The following is a 9,179-nucleotide window of genomic DNA, read 5'->3' as shown; positions in this document are numbered from 1 at the left end:
AAAAAAAAAAAAAAAAAAAAAAAAGGCTATTACGGGAATTCCTTTGTGGTCCAGTGGTTAGGACTCTACGCTTTCACTGCCGAGTGCCTGGGTTCAATCCCTGGTCAGGGAACTAAGATTCCGCAAGATGTGTGGTGCAGCCAAAAAAAAGGAAAAAGGCTGTTGTGAAAAATAATCAGTATGATAAGTTTAACTCTTAGAACTCAAAGCCAAACATGCAACTTTTTAAATACTCTGTAAAGCATCACAATTCTTGATTCTGAGGCCCTGTTCTTTTGGGCCAGCTGTAAATTCTCTACGAATAATTAATTCTGAGGCCCTCTATCCTCCCAAGCTTCAGAGTAGAATTAGGGATGATATCTGGTGCTTAGAAAAATGGGCAAGTGCCCCTCGTCAGCAATGTTGTTGTCCACTGAAATCCCATAACTTCCTGTGTTTTCTGTGCCTCGCTCAGCATGGCTAGGACTTTGGAGCCTGTGTTTCCTTCTGCCTGGACTCCCTGGGTCTCAGATCTCCATCAGACTCCAGTCTCCAGGGCTTGACCATCTCACCCCTCGCCAGCCTAGGGACCAAGCTTCACTGTGGTGTCCCCGAAACTCAATTCTACTTGTTCTTAAAGAATTGACCTTGATGGCTCATAAAACTCACAACCTAGCTAAATTTTAAGGACAGAAATGGCTTAAACTTAAAAAATGTCCAGGAAGTGATGAGAGTTACATTCCATTTTTCTGGTACAGCAAAGAAAAGAACAAACAGAATAGTTAAATTGCTATATTAGAGCATTCTGGAGGTTTATATATACCTTGATATAATGATACCATGAGTTACAGATAATAGTAAGTTAATGCTAATAATAATAAAAATAAACATACAATTGAGTCTTTGTGTTTGGCATGGTGTAAGCACTTTCCATGCTTTACCTTTCTTCTGTCAAGGAGAACAAATAAGAATGGCACTCAGTAAGGAAATATTGATTTTGGTCCTCAGTTCCAAGAAATGTGACAACTAATTCATAAAATAAGCATCCTGAAATTGTTTACAATACTTTATTGAGGTTGTTGGCTAAGACACCAGGGATGCTTGCTGTATAGTTGCTTACACTGGTGAAAATAGGCGAGAGTATTTTGTTTTTCAGTTCATTTACCCATCAAAAGAAATGGAAGCAGAGTTTTCACTTAAGAAAAAGAGCTTGCAAGGCAATGTTTTTTCTTTGCAACACTCGGCAGAGATCATCCACTGTCTCATGGAGAGTGCCCAGGATAAAGAAGGGAGGGCCTTCCTGGACTGGACAGTGGGGCTTAGAAGAAAAAGCTCTAAACTGAGTCCCAGTTGCACAGCTGAGTCATGCCTTCCGGGCCTTTTGTTCTCCTCTGCAGCATGAGGAGGCTGGCCTAGACTAGAGAAGCCACAAGACCCTCCACATGCCTCACGTCCTCTGACTGCTCTGCACACACGGTTGTGCAATAAACATTGCATTAGTAGGTGCCTATTAAAGGCCGACTCTGTGGAGTAAGTAAGCCCCAGCTATAGACCTTTCTGAATCTTTTGTCATAAAGGGGATGAAGGGCAAAGTAGCTTGGAGCAGTGGGAAGAATCCTGACTCTAGGCTCAAACCTCTCCATCCCAGCTCTGGCTCATGCGTCTATGAGCTCTCTTACTACTTGACCTCTCTTGGCCACAGTTTCCTAGCCTATAAAACAGGGATAATGATAATAGCTGCCTTACCCTAGTGTTTAGGACGATTCACTTTGTGAACTCTGTTGCCTATCAAGTATCATACAGTTACGAGATTCAACCATGATAAAGACATGTCTGGATCAACTTCCCCACCCTTATGCTTCAATTTTCACTGTAGCTCTCAGCACTGTTAGACCCTAGGAAATGTCTAGCTGTCATTCTGGGGAAACTCAATTGTGCTTTTCTCCAGTAGCTGTAAGCACCGCCCTCTGCTTTTCCTGTCACAGTTGTCCTGACCCTTCCTTGCAGTTTCAGGCAAGCAAGGCTCATATCTGAGCCCCACATACTTCATATTCTCCTCGGCCAGCTTGCTGTGAACAATTTCAGTTCTTTTCTAACTTAAAATTTCAAGGTTTCTATCTCTCCTTCTTTCTCTTGTGGAAGAGGCCACAGCGAATCCTGGAACCTTCTTTTCCACGAAAATGCTCTTTGTGGGGAGGTAAAGACCAAAAGCCAACATACAAGACAAAAAAGCTTGTCTAGCCTCTGAGTTGCATTTCCAGCATTCTTTTCCCATGTAATGTTAATTTGTCATCAGTCCAAAAGGAGAAACAAGTCCAAAATAAAAAAGTAAGGCATTATCCTCCATAGATCAGGATCTGAGACATAAATGGACTAAACTTCATAAAAATGTTTCTAGATGAGCCCCCAAACTACAATCCAGTTTGAAAGAGTTTACATGTTGAGATTTTGCTGAGCTTTTTCTATATCATAATACGTCATTCAAGATGACTTCATGGAAAGCCAGAAACTACTTTTGAGGATATTCATCCATTCATTCATTCATCGGTTCACTCATTTATTCATCACCAAAAATGAACCAAGAGAGTGCCAGGCACTGGGCAAAAAAAAAAGAGGGAGAGTCACACCCTGCCCTCAAGAATGTCCTTATTAGGAGTTAGACTGTCTCCCTCCCAAGAGCCCTTCTAATATGATGTATCTATTACAATCCTATGACGTAGGTACTAACAGTATCTTCATTTTTCGAAAGGGGAAACTGAGGCACAGAAGGGTTGAGTAATTTCCTAAGTCACACAGGGAGGAGGTGGAGAGCCAGGATTCGGCCCAGGCATTTTGGCTCCAGGACCTGTGCTACTAACTGTCTTAGCTTCCTCTTCCATAGTCAGCTGTCAGTGCTTTCCCTCAAAGGAGTGAGTCACGCAGAGTTTTCAGTTATTATGTTGAAGGCTTTCAAATCCCCTCACCTCTATCTAAACATCAAGTAGACAGTCATCTCTTCCAGTACTTTATAAGCCCAAACATATCTGAGACCTTTTAAATCTCATGAAGCAATGCTAAGAGGATGATTTCGTGCCTTTTTAGTTCTTACTTGAAAAATCTGTTTTCCCTAAATCTTTTCACACTTCCTATCACGGCCCTCATTGGGAGGAATAACATAATCAGAGGAAGGAGAATTAAACAGTAATAAAAAGCATTCACATTGTGTAGCTTGTTAGCCCTGTTATCAAGATGCTTCTGTGATTTCATGCTGAAAATATCTACCAAACTCCATCAGCATTCCATGGACCCACAGGATCAATCTCCCGACTCAATGTGTGATAGATGGCAAGTGCCGTAAATGCTGCAAAATCTGGATACATTTCCAACAAAACAGCTACCAGTCAGCAATGACTAGCATTTATAAGGCTTGAGAGTGTAGCTGGGAGGTTGCGGGGAAGCACATTCAACCTTATTCTCCCAGGCAACTAGTTTCTATTAAATATTTTTCCTACCAGTATATTTCAGCTCACTGTCTTTTCAACAGTCATCCATTGCCATAACTGAGAAGATTTTTATCTAGGAAGAAAAGAATGGATTAATATTAGGCAAGCTAATGAAATAAAACATCACTTTGATAGACCAAATATGAGGAAAAAATGAACCATCTCAATGGATATTGAAAAGGCATTCAATACTATTGTTTCCATTATTGATTTAAATAAATTATTTTAAATTAAGAAAAGAATGTAAAATATCTCATTGATAATTTTTATACTGATTACATGCTGAAATGATAATATTTTGGGTAACTTGGGTTAAATAAAATATATTTTTAAAATTAAAAAAAAAACAGTCATCCATTACCCCCACCAACACATACACACACATACACACACACACACACACACACACACACACACACACACACAGATATGACACATCTTACTGGGACTTTCTGAAATATAGGGCATGCATCCTTATTATGAGATTAAATGAATACATTTAAAAGCAGAAAATGATAGAAAATAATAGACCATCACTAACCTCAGTGGATGCTGAAATAACTGCTGCTATCAAAATCCAAGAGTGGCTGAAGAGTCGTGTCACCCCTCAGTGGTGGGCATCAAATCCACGTCTTCTAGAACGCAAAGGAAGTTCTATCATCTGAAGCTGCCCTCAGCCTTTTTTAATGTTGTGATCCACATCTTCTTTCATGCTGGAAAGGCAAAAGTAGAAACTGCAGAACCCTTGCTTTGTGTCTTTTCCCTTCATACAAGTGCCTCTTTCTGTTATCTCTGGTTTTCCTTTGCTGAGCCATTTCCAATCTCCACTGACACCTTCAGAAACTTTTCCCCAAACTGTGTTCCTTTCCTCTTGGGAACAGAGCAGCACTGCATTTCCCAGCCTTCCTTGCAGTTGGGTGTGGCCATGTGACTAAGTCCTGGCCAATGAAATGTGGACAAAATTGATACATCACTTCTAGGCCTATCAAAAACCATCTATGCACCACTTTGTTCTCTTCCTCCATCAGGGTGTCAGTGAATGGCTCTGAGTCCCTCAGGGATGGTGGAGCCATGGATGGAAGATGTCTGGGTCGCTGAATGACTGTGCGGAGAAGCGGGACCTCCTCCCAGCCCAATGCGCATTGAAATGTAAAGATAGTACATAATATTACTCAGCCATAAAAAGAAATGAAATTGAGTTATTTGTAGTGAGGTGGATGGACCTAGAGTCTGTCATACAGAGTGAAGTAAGTCAGAAAGAGAAAGACAAATACTGTATGCTAACACATATATATGGAATTTAAGTTAAAAAAATGTCATGAAGAACCTAGGGGTAAGATGGGAATAAAGACACAGACCTACTAGAGCATGGACTTGAGGATATGGGAAGGGGGAAGGGTAAGCTGTGACAGAGTGAGAGAGTGGCATGGACATATATACACTAACAAACGTAAAATAGATAGCTAGTGGGAAGCAGCTGCATAGCACAGGGTGATCAGCTCGGTGCTTTGTGACCACCTAGAGGGGTGGGATAGGGAGGGTGGGAGGGAGGGAGACGCAAGAGAGAAGAGATATGGGAACATATGTATATGTATAACTGATTCACTTTGTTATAAAGCAGAAACGAACACACCATTGTAAAGCAATTATACTCCAATAAAGATGTTAAACAAAAAAAAGACAGTACATAATAAACTTTTACAGTGTTAAACCACTACAATTTTGGGATTGTTAGTTCTGCCAACACTGTTAGTTCAAACCAACACTTTATGTTTACATAAGAATTGTGTAACATAATTTAAATTCTGTGCTGTCCTTTGAATCAGATTTAAATAAGCTCCAACATCACTTGAAAATTATTTCTGTTACCATGCCATGAAGAAAACTAAACTAAGTTTTCTTAGTTTGGAGTGCAAACACCACAAAATGAAATGAAACAAAATTAATTTAAAGCAGATTAAAATTTAATTTGATTTTCTGTATTTCATCCATCAACAAATGGGATGGCAAGATATCTCTATATACTTTTCAAATGTTTATGTTCTTTTTATATGGGCCTTCCAGAACTGATTTATATGGGTCCCAATGAGCTTGTTTTTGTAATTCCGAGCTCCTACTTCAGAAAGTAGTTTTATATTTAATTCAGTATTTTTGATTGTTGCTAAGCATCCACTTAGTCCAAATTAATAATAACACAAGCACTAGTTTCAAAAGCTGAAAACAGGATGGGTTGGAGTGGGGGCACTAGAATTATTTCCCTCTGAATTTGGAAAAACCAGAGGCTTTGCCTGTGAACCCCCAGAACAATTTTTTTTCTAATTTTTTCCTTCTTTACTAGGAGATTCTGGTCTAGTAAAGAAGAGAGTACAAGTGCAAAGTTGTGATTGTTAAGTGGTCAGAGGTTCATTAACTCCTCTCCAATTCTTATTCTAGAAAAAAAAAAAAAAAGCTCATTTGCAGAAGGGAAACACCTGGCAGGCGAGGAAGGCTGATAGAGTTGGGACTGGGCTGACCACAGGCATGGAAGGAAAAGAAATGACTGCATGTACTCATTCCAGTCAGTGGAAACTGCCAGCAAAGCCAAGGATCAGTTACTGCAGGAGAGACACTTGTAGGCACACGAGCCCAAAGTCAGCTGCCAAACCAAAAGACTGAGCAATGAAGTAAGTTCAAGGTTAACAAAGGTATGTATGATCATGGTACCAGTTTAGGGAAAATCTCAGGCTGGGTGTGTTGAGCCCACCCAAGTCCCAAGTCTGAAACTTTCCCTTACCAGTTAGCTCCATCCTTCGAGCTTGATGGGCCCCCTGGGGCTCGAGAGTGCTGTGAGCATAGACATGCTGGTGGTAGAGAACAGGGCAGGGGATTCTCCACACAAGGCAAGTCAAACTTGGCTGAAAAAAAGCCACGGAGCTCAAATGAGATCTCACCTGCTAACTGATAAACAGTGATCGTGCTGACTGCTGCTAAGGAACGTCTTCATCCTATGCCAGCCGTAAGGACAGCTAGTGCGGCCCCTGAGTATAGGTGATGTACAGCCAGGGCACCAGGCTGGCTCCTCTTTGGTCCCTGGCTGAGGCTAATGCAAGGTGTTGATGGAGTAGAGGCTGGGCGTCTTCAAATGCTCATCTCTCTCCTCTTTCAGCTCCCTTGAGATCATGCTGCCACCATTTCCCCTTTCCCCTCTGACCTCTCTTTTATTTCCCCTTCCTCTTTTCTTCCTACTGCCAGAGAATCTTTTTCTAACTGGGGGTTGGGGTGAACAGAGCCTTTCTACTTCTCAAGTTTTATTTTTCTCCCATTTTATTGATCAGAGCAAATCACAGACCCCAGCTGAATATCAGTGTGGTGAGCACTGCAGTCCCCTCTTAGGGAATGGCCATTATCCTGCCACGAGCTCCTTCTAACTAATCTGCTGTAGCCAGGATTGGACCTGTAGCCTAGTGAGAGGACCAACTCCACACTGGCGTGTCAGAGCCAGAGGGAGGGGATTTTGGTTTGAAGCTTGAGAGAAATACTAAAGCCAGACACAAATCTCAGGAAGATTTTGGCTTCAGCGAGGAAAGTGTAAACCTTGGCAGAATACTAAGATCAGTAAGGCGTAATTGATAAAATGTAGTCAATGAGTGAGTTTTGTGTTTGGTCAAGTTAACTTAAAAGATAAAGTGTTACTGGTCTGTAATACACAATAGGAACTTTGAACCTTGGTTTTATGGGGTTTGGTGGGAATGACAGGAGAATCTAATAACAAAATTGTTGGGGAAAGTTGTATTTAGTGAATAAGGGGACCCCCAAAGTTACTCAGAGTTTGGCAAATATTATCTGGATGTCAGTGGAGGAGTTTCCGTCTGTATTTGAATATTCTTCCTTTTGTTTTGTTGTTTGTGGTTTTACTGTTGCTGTTCCTGTTGTTGTTGATTCTTCCTTCCTTCCTCCCCTCCTCCCCTCCTCCCCTCCTTAAAACCTCTTAACGCCTTCTCATTTCCCTTTGGACAAAGACCCAAATCCTCAGCAGAGCCTCTAAGACCCTTCATAAACTGACCCCTGGCGACTTCCCTGGCGGCATCTTGGACCGGCACCCCCGCCTCTGTCCTCAGTGGCACCGGCCTTCTTTCCGTTCCTCACAGACCCCAGGCGTGGGCAGCTCTCTCTGCCGGGAGTCCTCTCTTCTGTTGCTGCTGTTACTCCCACCCTGTTAGCCTAAGTCATCCCTTCTCGCTTTTCAGATATCCGCTCAAGTATCACTTCCTCAGGGAAACCTTCTCTGATCCCCCAGACTACTTTAGTCATTCCACCTTGTACATCTCTGAGCACATCTCCTTATCAAATATCAGTTTGTAATCATACATGTATTTTTGTGGTTATTTGATTGATGTCTGTTTTCCCTGGAAGGTTGTAAGCTCTGGGATGCCTGGCTGGGTTTGCCCTCTACTACATTGCTAGTACCCAGCACACTGCCCGATATACCTTACGCTCTCCATTAATCGTGCACTGGATGAATGAACGCAACAAGGTTGTTCAGGAATGGCGGGTCACCCCTGGGACTTCAGTGTAGGCTACGTGGGAGGAAGTAGCCAAAGGTGAGGTTGGTCCAGGATCTTGTCCCCTAGGCACAGGGGTGCTGAGCAGCCTGGGAAACAAGGATGTGACCAGCCAAGAGCTGTGTTTTAGAGTAGTAGCTCTGAGCGGGGTGTAGCATGGAGGGCAGAACATCTTAGAACCAGGGTGACATATTAGGAAGTATCTGATTAAGATGACCTGCATTGGAGCTGTGAAAGGAAAAATGGAGAGGTGGGAACAAATGCTTTTAGTATTTCCCATTTCCATTTTCCCCCCATAGGGAAGGAAGTAGTGGATTAAGGGGCTTTACATGGTTTACCGTTTTTAACCTGCCTGACCCAAAGGTCACCAATGTATGGGGAAAACTGGGTAGGGGGGGTTGGAATTGATGGGGTAGTGGGCAGTGTAGCGGAGTCATAAATCTGTCTTTCTCTTTTCCCAGGCAATTGTGGCCTGTGGAAGGTTGAGAGGAGCGGGTCCTCTTAGACCTGCTACCCTGAGCTGATGGTGAATTGGTGTGTGAGGGGGAGTAAAATCTAGGGAACCTCCTTTTGGGCTAGACATATCTGATCCCCACCTTCCTGTCCTGATCTGAGAAGTCTATCAATGGAGACCTGTCTTAACTGAGACCCCGAGTGTCTTATAATGAAGGGTATTTTGAGACAGGCATAGTGTGGAGGGCAGAGTGGTCTTGGGACCCCCAGACCTGGGCTTGGGGCCACACCTCTTATTTTGCTTATTCTTTTCTTTTCTTTCTTTTCTTTTCTTTCTTTCTTTTTCTTGGCTGTGCCATGCAGCTTGCAGGATCTTAGTTCCCTGACCAGGAATTGAACCCAGGCCCCAGCATTGGAAGTGCGGGGTCCTAACCACAGGACCGCCAGGGAGTTCCCTGCTTATTCTTTTCTATGGCTCCTGTGGGCCTGAATCACAGTGACAGCACTAGGATCATATCATGGGTTGCTCCACTGTTCCACCATTGTTGAATTGGATAGAATGCAAAGCTTGATGCCACTAAATTTTAACTTTATGTGAATCTTTTATGGATCTAGCATCCCCTTCTAGAATGTGACCAACATAATAACACTGTTGTCTTAATAGTGTTGATGGCTAATGTATCATTTGTCATTTGATTTTTTTTTTTTTTTTTTTTTTTGTGTT

This window comes from Lipotes vexillifer, unplaced genomic scaffold, assembly GCF_000442215.2.
Source record: "Lipotes vexillifer unplaced genomic scaffold, Lipotes_vexillifer_v1.1 scaffold147, whole genome shotgun sequence".
In the NCBI taxonomy this organism is placed as follows: domain Eukaryota; kingdom Metazoa; phylum Chordata; class Mammalia; order Artiodactyla; family Lipotidae; genus Lipotes; species Lipotes vexillifer.
Note: the sequence above shows the minus strand (reverse complement) of the source record.